At 42.4% G+C, this 13,854-nt stretch overlaps 1 protein-coding gene across 2 annotated transcripts in view; it reads left to right on the top strand.

Moving 5' to 3' along the window:
- The window catches only part of BACH2 (BTB domain and CNC homolog 2), a gene marked incomplete at its 3' end in the record, with an annotated part of 350,119 nt that overhangs the window by 188,382 nt on the left and 147,883 nt on the right, over positions 1 to 13,854 (top strand). For both annotated transcript variants that reach the window (XM_081251311.1, XM_081251312.1), the window contains one exon: positions 12,621 to 12,769. The remainder of the gene's footprint in view (positions 1 to 12,620; positions 12,770 to 13,854) is intronic.

The following is a 13,854-nucleotide window of genomic DNA, read 5'->3' as shown; positions in this document are numbered from 1 at the left end:
TGGGTAAGACAAGTACGAGAGAGGCTGGGGAGAGTTCGAGGGTTCCCAGCGCGGCCGCTGGCTTGGGAGAAGCACAGCCACGTTCGCAGCAGCTCCGACCAGAAGTCAGGTGGGGATGTTCCTGAAGCTAAAACAAGAAAGGTCATTCCTCATCCAGAGACTAAAGTGTCACCAGAGGAAGTCACCCTGGGGTGCTCCAGGGACCAGGATCCAGTACAGAAACCCATGCGCAGAGGGAGCTCTTGTTGGAGTTCATTTACAGCAAAGGATTTTAACCTGGGGTCCCCCCCATGGAGTCTTAGGCTTCAAAGGGCCCTTGAACCCTTCCCGTTATGTGGAAAGGCTTTGTGTTTATTTGTGCCTCTTTTTCTGAGGAGAGAGTTATTAGGTCGTTAAAGAGCCTGTGATGGGAGAAAGGTTTAAAAAAATTAATTTAGATGTTTCTCTTAAAGGGCCAGGCTCATTTTCTGGCTGTGTGATAGATTGTGTTGAATGGTCTGGCGCTCCTAGTTTTTGGAATAAAAATGAATTCTTAGCGAATGATCTTAGTGCCTGCAGTGCTGTGTTTTTCTGTCCTGGCATTTGATGGAACTTGTTAGGGGATTAGGTAAGACAGGATGTTGGTATATTTGAAGTCATTAAACCAAGAAGGGACGGCGGAAAAAAAAAAAAAAGAAATCTTGGTAAATACATTGTGGAGTTAAACTAAATGCTGAATAGCTAAGGGACATTCTTTGTGCTTTGTGCCAACACTTTTGAACCCTTAGAAGCAGACCCCCGTGGCAGAGACAGCTCCATCTAGATACAGTGCATTGGTAAATGGCTATCTTTCCAAGAAATACTGTTTTATTTGTCTTTTTAGGGAGGAGGCGTGGAAGGCCTTGATGTCGTGGGTTGTGTAACATTTTTGTAACCGCATACAACTAGTGTAGATCCTAGAGAAGCGACAGAAGCTGCCTTTTCACCTGGTGACCAGCATTCTCACAGTTCTGATTTCAAGACGAGGAGAATGAAAAATATGTCACGGGAGACCTCGTGTACGAAAGGTTTTGTTGGATGAAGTGTAACCCCCAAAAGTTTATTTTCCACTTGTCTCTTCCTTCAGACTTTTTTTTTTTTTGGTGTCCTTCAATGTTACTTTGAATTTACTATTCAGAAAATACTCACTTTAAGAATGTATTGGAAAAGCCACTATACTACAATAAAAAAATTTTTTTAAGAATATTTAAAAAAATAAAATTTTATTAACAAAAAATGTATTGGATGGGTAGTGATGATGGTTGCACAAGATGAATGTGCTTAATTCCACTGAACTGTACACTTAAAGATGGTTAAAATGGTCCATTTTGTGTTTTGCATATTTTACCACAATAAAAAACTGTATTGGATAATACAGAGGGAAAAACCATTTGCCTTTTGAGATGGGAATTCCAAGTATCTTTATATGTTAAATGTCAAGCCCTTTCCTGCATATGATATGAATATGTAAGTAACAGGCAAAACTTGTGTGGGATGAAAATGCTCAGTCAAGTGCTGTGTGGTCCCAGCTCCGCCGCTCGCTGGCTGTGCGACCCGCGACCGCGTATCCAGAGCCGACGATGAGACCTCGGTAACTGCTGCCTTCTCGTTCTTTCCTGCCTCTCCTCACACTTCGGTTTCCTAATCAGTAAAATGAAGAGGTTGGATTCGGTGATCTCCAAGGTCCCTTGCCGTTTTGCTGATCTGTGGTTTCTGAAAAAAAAAAAATTTTTTTAAGGTCTGCAGAAGAGTATAAAAATCCCTATGGACAAATGTAGTCCCCTTGTCGTACACACAGCAGCTTCCGCTGCTTCTGACTTTCACTCTCCTCCACTCCCCATTCTTTCTCTTCCTCATCCTGCCAAGAATCTGCCCTGAGCTGGGAAGTGGGCAGAGAAGGGGGAAGGACTGAGGTGGCCCGAGTCAGAGGGCTGGGACGGGGAGCTGGGCGGTGGATGTCAGGCTGGGCTGGGGACTGAGCAAGGCTGGAGTCGGCCCGGACGGTGCCACGTGGTTGTCGGCACAGTGGGATTCAGGGCCACGGCCCAGGAGCCTCCGAAGGGTATGTGACCACAGCAGGATTAAGCCCAATTGATTTTTATACAAGGCAGATGGTGGCAGGAATAGGAGCCTGTAAATCCAGAGGGAGAAGCTGAGTTTGTCGTGTAAGGAAGCAAGGGCAGGAAGCCGAGCCTGGGGGAGAAGGAGAGTCTTGTGGGGAGAGGGCGGCTGTGTGGCCAGAGCCCAGTCAGGGTTCGAGCTGGGAGCAGACGGCTGTCATAAACCGTTGCCATGGGAATGACTCTATGCTGAATCCTGTGGGTCTCCTAGCGAATCACACGACCTGGGATCGTCTTGGGGACCCTCGATGCCCGGGAGGTGGGGGGGTGGGGGTGGATTGAACACAGAGAGGCCAGTTACCATGGTAGTAGCAGTGGGCCAGGTGAGAAGTGATGCTGATGGCGGCAGAGACGGAGAGGAGTTGATAGATTTGAGATACAGTTTGAAGTTAGAGTCAAAGCGCTTGCCGATGGAATAGTTGCTAGAAATGAGGGGAGAGAGGAAAATCAAAGGTTTTTGCCTGGACCAGGTGGGTCAAGGGTAATGGCTTTTCCTGAAAGGGTGCATCACTCTTCTTAGACACCACGTGCATGTCCTGTCTTCAGGGTCCTTGGCCAGACCTGCAGCCCTCTCCCCTGAGGCGGCAATCAGCTCTGTGTGGACCCCGCCAGCCTTGCATGGGGATGACCCAGCAGCACCTTGCCTTGCGTGAGACCCGCCTGGCACCCATACCTGTGCGACCTGTAAGTCAAGGGCCACCTGCTCCTGCAGATGAGGGTGGCAGGCGTGCACAGCTCCCCACACGGGGAGGAATTTGCAGGTTTTGCTAGCTGATAGATGAAGCACAGGCAGAAGCAAAACTCTCAGATGGGGTGAAAGAGGCAGAGATCCCTCAAAAGCCCAGACCAAGTGTTGAATCTGGGAAGAGTCAAGGCATTATTTTTTTTTCTTTTTAAAAAAACTTTTTATTTTATATTGGAATATAGTGGATTAACAGTGTTGTGTTAGTTTCAGCTGTACAGCAAAATGCTTCAGTTATACATATACATGTATCTATTCTTTTTCAAATTCTTTTCCCATTTAGGTTATTACTGAATATTGAGCAGAGTTTCCTGTGCTCTACAGTAGGTCCTTGTTGGTTATCTGCTTTAAATATAGTAGTGTATACATGTCAATCCTAGACTCCCAATTTATCCCCCCCGCCCCACCTTTCCCCTTTGGTAACCGTAAGTTTGTTTTCAATATCTGCTCCTGTTCTGTAAAAAGTTCATTTGTATCATTTTTTTTTAGATTCCGCATATAAGTGATAGCATATGACATTTGTCTTTGTCTGACTTACTTCACTTAGGAGATTATCATAATCTCCAGGTTCATCCATGTCGCTGGAAATGGCATTATTTCAGTCTTTTTAATGGCTGAGTCATATTCCATTGTATATATGTACCACATCTTCTTTATCCATTTCTTTGTCGATGGACATTTAGGTTGCTTCCATGTCTTGGCTATTGTAAACAGCTCTGCAGTGAACATTGGGGTGCACGTATCCTTTCGAACCATGGTTTTCTCTGGATACATGCCCAGGAGTGGGATTGCTGGATCATATGGTAGCTCTATTTTGAGTTTTTTAAGGAACCTCCATACTGTTCTCCATAGTGGCTGCACAATTTACATTCCCATCAACAGTGTAGAAGGGTTCCCTTTTCTCTACACCCTCTCCAGCATTTTTTGTTTGTAGACTTTTTATTGATGGCCGTTCTGACTGGTGTGAGGTGATATCTCATTGTAGTTTTGATTTGCATTTCTCTAATAATTAGCAATGTTGAGCATCTTTTCGTGTGCCTCTTGGCCATCTGTATATCTTCTTTGGAAAAATGTCTGTTTAGGTCTTCTGCCCATTTTTTGATTGGGTTGTTAGTTTTTTTGATATTGAGCTGCATGAGCTGTTCGTATATTTTGGAGATTAACCCCTTGTCAGTCACATCATTTGCAACTATTTTCTCCCATTCTGTGAGTTGTCTTTTCATTTTGTTTGTGGTTTCCTTGATGCCCATCTGAGTTCTCAAGAAACTGCCCTTTACTAATTGACGGGCAGCCCCTACACACACGCCCATCTCCACTCCTGCAGATGAACTTAGTCACTGACTGCCTGATTTCATAGATGGTCTTTGACCTAAGAATGGAAAATATGGTACATGAGCCCTAAATGCCACATCAGAATCTGCTTTGGGTATTTTCTATTTGGGCATTGCCAGGGTGGTGCTGGAACCACCCTGGAACCCAGAGCGAGATACCAGATACAGTGTTTTCACTGCTGTGTCTCATGACAGAGGACAGGTATCCTATGCTTATAATTCACCTGGAGAGAATGATCTGGGTCATTTTTAAATAGATACCTGATAGTATTTTTAAGAAACTGCAATAGAAAAAAATTTTTAATTCTAATATGCTTCATGAAATATAACCATTTTAGTGCTAACAAGCTAGTCAACTTTACCCACAAATAATTAAATTGCTAAAGGACCTGCAGCTTTGTCACTTTACTTTGACATTTTACTGGTAGCACGTGGAAAAGCGATCATGTTTCCTTTGGGGAGAGGGATGTAGTCTCCCCCAAGTGTAGTGGATGGCAGTGTTGCATAGGATAGGGGTGGCCTTTGGGGTCAGATGGGCGTGGATAAAGATTAGATATCATCCCCTCTCATCTCCTCCACTGTGACCTTGGGCAAGGCACGTTGCCTCTCTGAGCCATGGTTCTCTCATACACCAGGTGTGCTAATAATACCCGAAAAATTCCTAGCACAGTTCCTGGCACGTGGAAGTTTTGAGTCAATGGAAGGTATTATTATTAGTATGCATAAATACAGGCCAGTATTCCATTTTTTACCTTATAAAACCTACAGAAACCCCCAAATTATTTCAGGTTGTGTATTTTCTTTTTTATTGAAGTATAGTTGATTTATAATGTTGTGTTAGTTTCAAGTGTACAGCAAAGTGATTCAGCGATATTCTTTTCAGATTCTTTTCCCTTATAGGTTATTACAGAATATGGAGTGTAGTTCCCTGTGCTATAGTGGGTCCTGGTTGGTTATCTATTTTATATAGAGTAGTGTGTATATGTTAATCCCAAACTCGTAATTTATCCCTCCCTCCCTTTCCCCTTTGGTATCGGGTTGTGTGTTTTCAACACTTGTTTCTTTTTAGCTTCTTTTCAGAATTGTCAATGGCAAGTTGTGCTGATTGCACCATCCTCTTAGGGAGGGGTAGGAATCTGAACGAGCTCTCCACTATATTTTGGGAACGTAAATACCTTGAGCATCAAAGAAGTGAATTTTCTAGCTGGGGTTCTCCAACTAGAGTACCTTGGTCCCAGCATCTGAAATGTGTAAGTGGAAACTTTCAGAAATGTTTTATCTTAATTAATTTTCTCCATCCTTTCTGAAATGGCTGCTCCCCAGTTCTTTCTCTGTTGCAGCAAAAAAAAAGCACATTTCCTCACATCACCTTCCCATGCTAGCAGAACAAAACACAAAAGCCACAAGGTCTATGATTCAAAGGTCTTCTGCCTCATACAACTGACTGTTGAAATTCTGTTTGAAATGTAGATTAAAAAAAAAAAAACCCTCATCTCTGTAGTTTCCGAAAAATTAACGTCAATGGACCCTTTTCTTTTTAAAGCCCTTCTGGTCATAAAATGGTGTGTGGCTACTGAATTTAGTGCTTCTGAATATGAATAAGGACTCCAAGGCCACTTACGAGTTAGCATCTTTATTGCGAAAGCTGTCACCAAGTTTTTAGTAATATTTTTATACAGCGTGAGGCCAGCAGAACATTTGAGATTTGACCTTTTCCAGCAGATGGTAGTCTCGAAATGCAATTTGTAATTTTAGAACCAAGTTTTGAACTCTTGTTTTCTGACCACTGTACTTTCTCTTTCTACTCAACCCAGAGGGAAAAATTGATGGAATGTGTGTATGTCTGTGTATATGTACAAGAGTTATTTGTTAGCCCTAAAAACCACTAGTGTGGCTTTGCACAGAGGGACCAGAGTGGCATTTTAAAGCTCAAAAGTCAGATTGGCCCAGTGGTGTCACCCAAGTACGACCCCATTGGGATGCTGGGAAAATCAGGTTATGTTGCTTGGTGATACTTTCCCCTCAAGAGAACTAATACAAATACAGTGGGGAGAATGAGCTTAAAAACACTGTTTCCCGGCGCGTGATATCCCTGTTCTCTTAAACTTTGGCAAACCTGGATTCAGGTTCAAACAAAAGCATAAAACAATTCTGCATATTTTGTCTTTTCTTATCATCAGTCTAAATCCAAGTAAGGTAGGAAAACGTGATCGGGACAGGAGAGAACGGACAACAGGATGCGGGAAGCAATACTGGAAATCGGAAAACCAATAAACCAAACCACTTTTCTGTTTCTTAGAAAGAATGTTGCTGGTATTCGATTTGTGATGTAGATAAAAATAGCTCCACCTGTAGTTTCCTGGGGAAAAGCAAAGGGGGCTTTGCTCATCAAATCCCATTCAAGCCACTGTGAACATCTTAGCTAAGAGTTGAGTGGTAGGGATAAAGAATGCAATCAGCCCTACTTATACACGAAGTGTAAGTAAGGCTGATGATGATCTGGAAAACCTGATCATTTCACAGCTAATTGGTATAAACGTCCCTTGCCCACTGCTTGCAGATGGAGACCCACCTGTATTTTTTATGACTGTTGCTGTAATCAAATACCATTTACTTTTTCTTAGCTTAAGAATGCAGGCCCCACTGACTTTTTCTTTTAAATAAATGTAAGTTTGTGCAAGAGGTAATTACTTACAAATGATTTCCCTTATCTGGGATATGTTACTTTACTTGTAAGTGAATGAATAGTAACCATTCAGATATCTCTTTTTTAAACTTTCCCCCAGTTTTCCTAACAGTAAATATGAAGAAATGAAAAAGCAGTGCTTTCATGCTTAGGGTAGCATTACCATATCTCCTCACCCACCTTTTTCCTAAGCGCAGTCTGGTGAACCACTTCAAGATTTTGTGAGGTCTTCGGAAATCAGTGTAGCTGAGAAACACCATGAAAGCAGAAGTGTCCATGAGAATCTTTTTTTTTTTTTTTTAAAGGGCTTCAAATGCTTGGCTATGTATGTATGTATGTATGTATGTATGTATGTATGTATGTATGTATGTATGGCTGTGTTGGGTCTTTGTTTCTGTGCGAGGGCTTTCTCTAATTGTGGCAAGCGGGGGCCACTCTTCATCGCGGTGCGCGGGCCTCTCACTATCGTGGCCTCTCTTGTTGCGGAGCACAGGCTCCAGACGCACAAGCTCAGCGGTTTTGGCTCACGGGCCCAGTCGCTCCGCGGCATGTGGGATCTTCCCAGACCAGGGCTCGAACCCGTGTCCCCTGCATTAGCAGGCAGATTCTCAACCACTGCGCCACCAGGGAAGCCCCATGGCAGTCTTATGCACCATTGTTTTGAGATACCTGAATGGTGCCCAGCACCCAGGAGGTCAGTAAGTGCTTGTTGAAGGGATGATTATGTATTGTCCTCTGAGCTTCTGGGGTCCAAAATACAGCCAAGAAAACTAGTATGTGAAGCAGCCTACAGCCGCACCATTCAATAAGGTACCCACTAACCACGTGTGCCTATTTAAATGTACATTAATTTAAATTGATTAAAATTAAAAATTCAGTTCTTCAGTCTCACTAGGAAGATTTTAAGTTCTCCATAGCCACATGTGGCTGATGGCTACCATTTTGGACAGCACAGATATTGAACGTTTTCCGCATTACAGGAAGTTGTATTAGACAGCCTGGTAGAATATCATTAGTAGAAGCAGAAGTTAGTGGCCCCAGTCCTTTTGAAGTGAGATGCCCACGCGACATGATGTGCACTCATACGACAAAAAGTAACCCTTTTAGATCTCTCCTCCAACACTGTAGGAGCTCAGTCAGGACAGGTGGGTGGCCCACAGAGGTGGCCATCTCTTTGAAACTGGTAGCCCGACAACAGTGGGACTGTGAGCCAGACTGACATTCCAGTGGTCTACACTTATTTGGCTACACTAGTTGTTAGAATTGTGAAATATTTGTACCAGTTACTAAAGAACTGCTGTTTCAAGCTCTTCTGGGACCTCCTTCCTATGCCCCAGAGGCCCTGGCTATTGGCCTAGGATGCCCCCAACCTCCCCTTAATCCAGCAAAATGAGTTAGTTAAGGCATGGCCCATGCATGGGATGGGCGGCTGCTCAAGGACCCTGCCCCAGCACTGCGGATTGGTTAAGTGCTGACCTTGGCCTCCAGGAGAGACTGCTTCCTAAGAGTCGTTGTTAAAGCTGCCCCATCACTACCATGGCCAAGGCGCAGATCACAGAACCATTAGTCTCAAGAAGCCTTTTAAAAGCATCTCACCCAACTCCCTCATTTTACTGAAGAAATCAAGTCCAGAGAGTCACTCAGCTAGTTTGTGGCCATTTCAGATATAAAACTCTCCTAACTCAGTATTTTTTGTTTTTTTGCTCTGTCTTCCTGTTGTCAGTTTCCTTAACTGTGAAATGGGGATTTGTATCTCTGTGCCCCACAAAGCTGTTAGTAAAAAGAATATAATGATACCCATCATGTTATGTATGTCTTAAGAGTTTGCAAAATCTCTCTTGATTGCATTCTCATTTGATCCTCACAGGAACCTGTGAAAGGTGTCGAGCTCAGAGGCAGTGAATGACCTGACCTTGATAGCAAAGCTCCTGTGAGCGGCCGCGGTCTGAGTCTCTTAGGGCTTAGGAAACTATAAACTCTCTTGTAAATGTAAGATAACATAACCACATGGCATTACTAGTTTTTAGCTTGTGGTATTTTGCAGTTCAAGATTTAGTGACATTGAAAGTGTAATTTTGTTCAAGCAACGCTTTTATTTATTTTTTTTTTTTTTTACTTTGATAATGTGCCAATTGCACAGACTTTGGTTCAGCATTAAAACAGAAGCGGGCTGCTTCAAAGTACATTTTTTTAAATGAGAGAATCCAAATTTGTAATTAGCTTTAAAAATGCTAGTTTTGCAGTTTGAGTAGCTAAAGAGCTTCTGGTAATCATTTCTGTCATTAGTGGTGGTTTATTTTGTTTTTTTATTCCCCCCCTCCCCAAGTAATGAGGCCCTTTGGAAAATACAAAGTATGTTCTTTCTTTGAGGGTGAGTGGTCATTTCCTCTATCACCACCTTATTTTTCACACCCTGTAGGCCTGGTGTACTGAACAAATTAACCATATATCCAATTGTGGCAAAGAAAAATCACCTAGAAGCCATTCCACCCACTTGACACCTAATTATCAGGAGAATGCTATTTTAAATATAAAGAGAAGCCACAGTGGAGGAAATGGTCCACTTCTTGATACGTCCTTGGTCTTTTGATAGATTTGATAGAAACACCCCTTAGTTTTAGAGAAGATTGTTGAGAAGATAAATTTAACTCACTCCCAAAATAAAACTAAGTTTCCCCTCTCTTTTTCTCTCTGTGAACTGCTGCCATTTTATAGTATATACCAAACTATGCAGAAAGGGAGTTTCTACATAAGGGAAAGAGTGGGGTTATTTCATTCCATATAACAAAAAATCTCTCTTCGATTTTCTTTGATTAGTGTATGAAAATTGTGGCCTTCTCTACATCAACTATCCTGTAAGGTTAAATATGTAAAGGGAAGACAGAAAGAACATTTATTAGAAAAAGCTATAGAGGGAAAGGAACTTGGGCTTGTGAACCCTGATTTAGCATGACTAATTTGTAGTCGCATTTGGGAAGAATGTGTTCGTATGTTTGGTTGTTTTTAAAATATATATTATGTATGTGTCCTCATTCTTCTCCGTGTATACCCTGTTTTGTGTTAGATATAGCAGACTCTCAACTCTCCATTGTATTCTGAGATACAACCTCCCTCCTGTCCATATAGGACCTTCGAAGTGTTTACGATTATCTAGAATTTTCTTGGATTTTATTTATGCCATTTTCCTTGCTTCTTGAAGATACTGTTGGAGGTGCTGACAAAAAAAAAAACAAAAAAACAAAGAAGCGTAAGGGTAACATTTGTGATATATAGCCAAACTTAGAGTCACTGAGTCTTGGGATTATCTTGGAGTCGCTCAAGACACTAGGCTTGAAGAGATCTTTGAGATTGCAAACCTTTAATTCCTCCAGACTTACTAGGGTAGAAAGAGGATTGATGAGCAAGCACATACTTTCAAACTTCACCGCCACCAGTTTCTGTACCCATGCGCTCAGCATTACATGAGATGATGCATGCAAGGCACCCGGCACCAGAGTTGACACATCGTAAGAAGCACTCGGGAGGGTTAGCCATTATTATGGACTTGTCTGATTTGGTCTTCACATCTCTTTCTGGTCTCTGATGGCCATGCTGAGGAGCAGCCAAATGTCCAAAAAATAGGAAAACACCAAATGGAAGGGAAACACAAGGCCTCAGTCTTCCAGAAACAGAATTTATCAGCGCACAAATAAAAATGATTGTTTCTCTTCTCACGATGATGTGCGGATGACTTCGACACTCCCGCTCACCCTTTTCCAAGTGAGGACCCTACGGACAAGGGGCAACTCCTCCCTTGCCCAGATCTGACTCCGTCTGGTCTAATGAGGGCAACTTGATGGTAAACTTACCTTATTCCCATTTTTCTCTTATGTGAAAACAGTGAGGTCTTCACTGTCTTCTGCGTAAGAAGAACAAAAATACAATCTAAGTTTGGTTGTCCCTGATTAGAACTCTGTTAAGATGCGTGATGGGCAAGTGTATTTTTTCTGTGTCTACGATAAAGTGGGTAGTTAAATCAATTAACCAAACACGCATGCTGAGGCAGGAGTGTAAGTTGGTGCAGCTCTTCTGAAAAGTCATCAAGACCCTTAAAGCTCATTTGACCCCGTAATTCTTTTTCTAGGAATCTACCTAGGAAAATACTCAGAAATTCAAACAATCTGATATTCAGATATGTCTTTCAAAGTGTTATTTGCAATAACAAGGAAAAGAAAACAATATGTAATTCCAAAAATGAGAGAAATAATGAAATAAACAAAACCCTTTTCTACAGGGTGTAATATTACATAGGCATTGAAAAGCATGTTTCTGAAGAATTTTTAATAACTTGGGAAAATGCTCACATTCATAAAATATTGAATTAAAAAGTAGAAACAAAACTCGGACTGTTTTTGTGTATCTGAAAAGAATACTGATCCACTATCCCTTATCCCCAATTCTGAATCCTTTTGGTTCAAAAATCACAAAGGTCTCTTGGTGACTTCTTTGGTAGGAAAACCTGATCTGAACTCATGTGAGGCTCTATTTTATCTGACTAAATAAGAATATGCATCTATTTTGCTGCAGAGATTTTTAATGGGTTTGATTATGGGGTGCTGCTCCAGCTTCCGATGGGGCATCATGTAATAAATGGTAGTTTAGCATTGTAATACTCTTTAATATCCAAGCAGTTCTGAACTCTGAAGTGTATCTGGCCCAGGAGTTTCATTTAAGGGGTTGTGGACCTATACAACAAAATATCATGAATGATTTATCAGTGTCAAGGTTACAGTTGATGTTTATTTTTTCTTTATTCTTTTCCGTAAATTTTTCAGATGTTCTATAATAAGCATGGATTAATTTATCCTCAGGAAAAAATAAGTACTATTAATTTTTTTAAAAAACATATTCAAGGCATCAGAGAATCATCTCATTTCAATCAGAATTCTCGAATTTATCATTTGCTTCCTGTATCTTCTTGTTAATACAACCATGTGTTTTTTTTAAATATATAAATTTATTTATATATATATATATATATATTTTTTTTTTTTTGGCAGCATTGGGTCTTCGCTGATGCACGGGGACTTTCTCTAGTTGTGGCGAGAGGGGACTACTCTTCGTTGTGGTGCACGGGCTTCTCATTGTGGTGGCTTCTATTGTTGTGGAGCACGGGCTCTAGGTGCGTGGGCTTCAGTAGTTGCAGTGCGTGGGCTCAGTAGTTGCAGCACTCAGGCTCTAGGGTGCGTGGGCTTCAGTAGTTGCGGCACGTGGGCTCAGTAGTTGTGGTGCACGGGCTTAGTTGTCCACGGCATGTGGGATCTTCCCGGACCAGGGCTCGAACCCGTGTCTCCTGCATTGGCAGGCAGACTGTTAACCACTGCGCCACCAGGGAAGTCCCGCACGTATGTCTTTTAAATCAAGGTGTTGTGATTTGTTGAGACAAAACATTCATGAGATGCAACAGAGAGATAACTGATTGGACGTTGACCTATGTCCAAGCTGCCTTGGGGTTCAGGAGAGCACCCGGTGAGGGCTGTGCTTCCCCCTGGGGTGAGCCCCAGCATTGATACCTGGATTATTTTATAGTATTCTGTTTAGGTGGACCAGTCCAGAGGCGCACAGTAAGTTAGAGGTCATGAAAGCAGGGGAAGGGATGGGGTATAGCGGGATAACAGGGGAAAGGGGATGACGTTAACATGCAAGGTTTCCTCTGCTAACGGACAGTCTTCTTCCCCAATCAGGTGGACACTCACTGACCTGTCACAAGGTTGCCCCACAGAGCTTTGGGGTCCATGTCTGAATGGATTGCCGTAGCCTTCTCTTCTCTCCCTTCACCCAGTTCCCTGCATCCTAAGACTTGAAGCCAGCACGGGACCTGGAAAAATTACATGTAAGTTTTGACTAAGGTTTCTTTCCTCCAACCAAACAAGGCTAAGAATTTTCTGAGATGATAATAACAAGGTGTCTTGAGAATTATAATTGAGGAAGGGAACGGGGTTAGACTCTGCATGTTGGTGGTTCCCTAACTCAGTGGATCTTACACATAAGCTTGCTTCAGAATCACCTGGAGGGCCTGTTAAAGTCCAGCTTGCTGGGCCTTGTGCCCAGACTACCGGACTCAGGAGACGTGGGGTTGGGGGGTAGGTCTGGAAATTGGCTTTTCTAACAAGTTTCCAGGCAATGCTGATGCAGCTGCTCCAGGGACCCCACTTTGAGAATCACTGCTTTAACTCAAGTGTGACTGAAAGAGGAATGATAAAGGTAGAAAAGTGTATGAAACTCACTAAATGAAGGTAGTGGTGCTTTATTTAATACGTGGACTCATCTCTCGGAAGAGAGAATGTTAAGGTCTTCTCAGCACGGTCACCTTTGAAAGTCCAGCCAAGTAGATGTCATTATTCTGTGCCAGAGGCGACTCCAGAGTGCCAGACTCGACTCCAGAGGCGCGAGTACCAGCCACTCTTTGCCCTTGGCTTTCAACAGGGTTGACTAACAGTGCTGTTAACAGGCTAAAATGACAGCTACAGTCCTTTTGCAGGTGTCCTCATCATGCTTTTAGATACACTCAAAAGAGAAAATCTTTTTCCCCCTAGACTGGGAAATATATTGTTCCCTTTCAAAGTGAATCATCCCAGTATGATCCTTCCTCTCATACACTTAAATGTGATTTGATTTACAGATCACATATGGGAAGGAAGGTGCACCTCTAATAAACAGTCCAAGCCAGCAAGTCCAGGGTTTTGTGGGGTTTTAAATTCTTAGGACTGACATCTTTGGAAGGTCAGCATGTTACTGTGTTAGCTTTGGAACAAGCCGGTCACCTCTCTGCCGAGGACAAGAACACTTTATTCCATGTTAATAGAATAAAGTAGAAGAGTTTGGCTCAACAAATGCACACTAGGGTATATGGGAGTGTACACGCAAATGTACAGATGTGCCTGTGAACCTATATGCAGTTTGTATATTTCTAAGCTT

This window comes from Mesoplodon bidens (assembly GCF_964165515.1).
Source record: "Mesoplodon bidens genome assembly, chromosome: 12".
Classification (NCBI taxonomy): domain Eukaryota; kingdom Metazoa; phylum Chordata; class Mammalia; order Artiodactyla; family Ziphiidae; genus Mesoplodon; species Mesoplodon bidens.
This window is presented reverse-complemented; position numbering and strand designations above follow the sequence as displayed.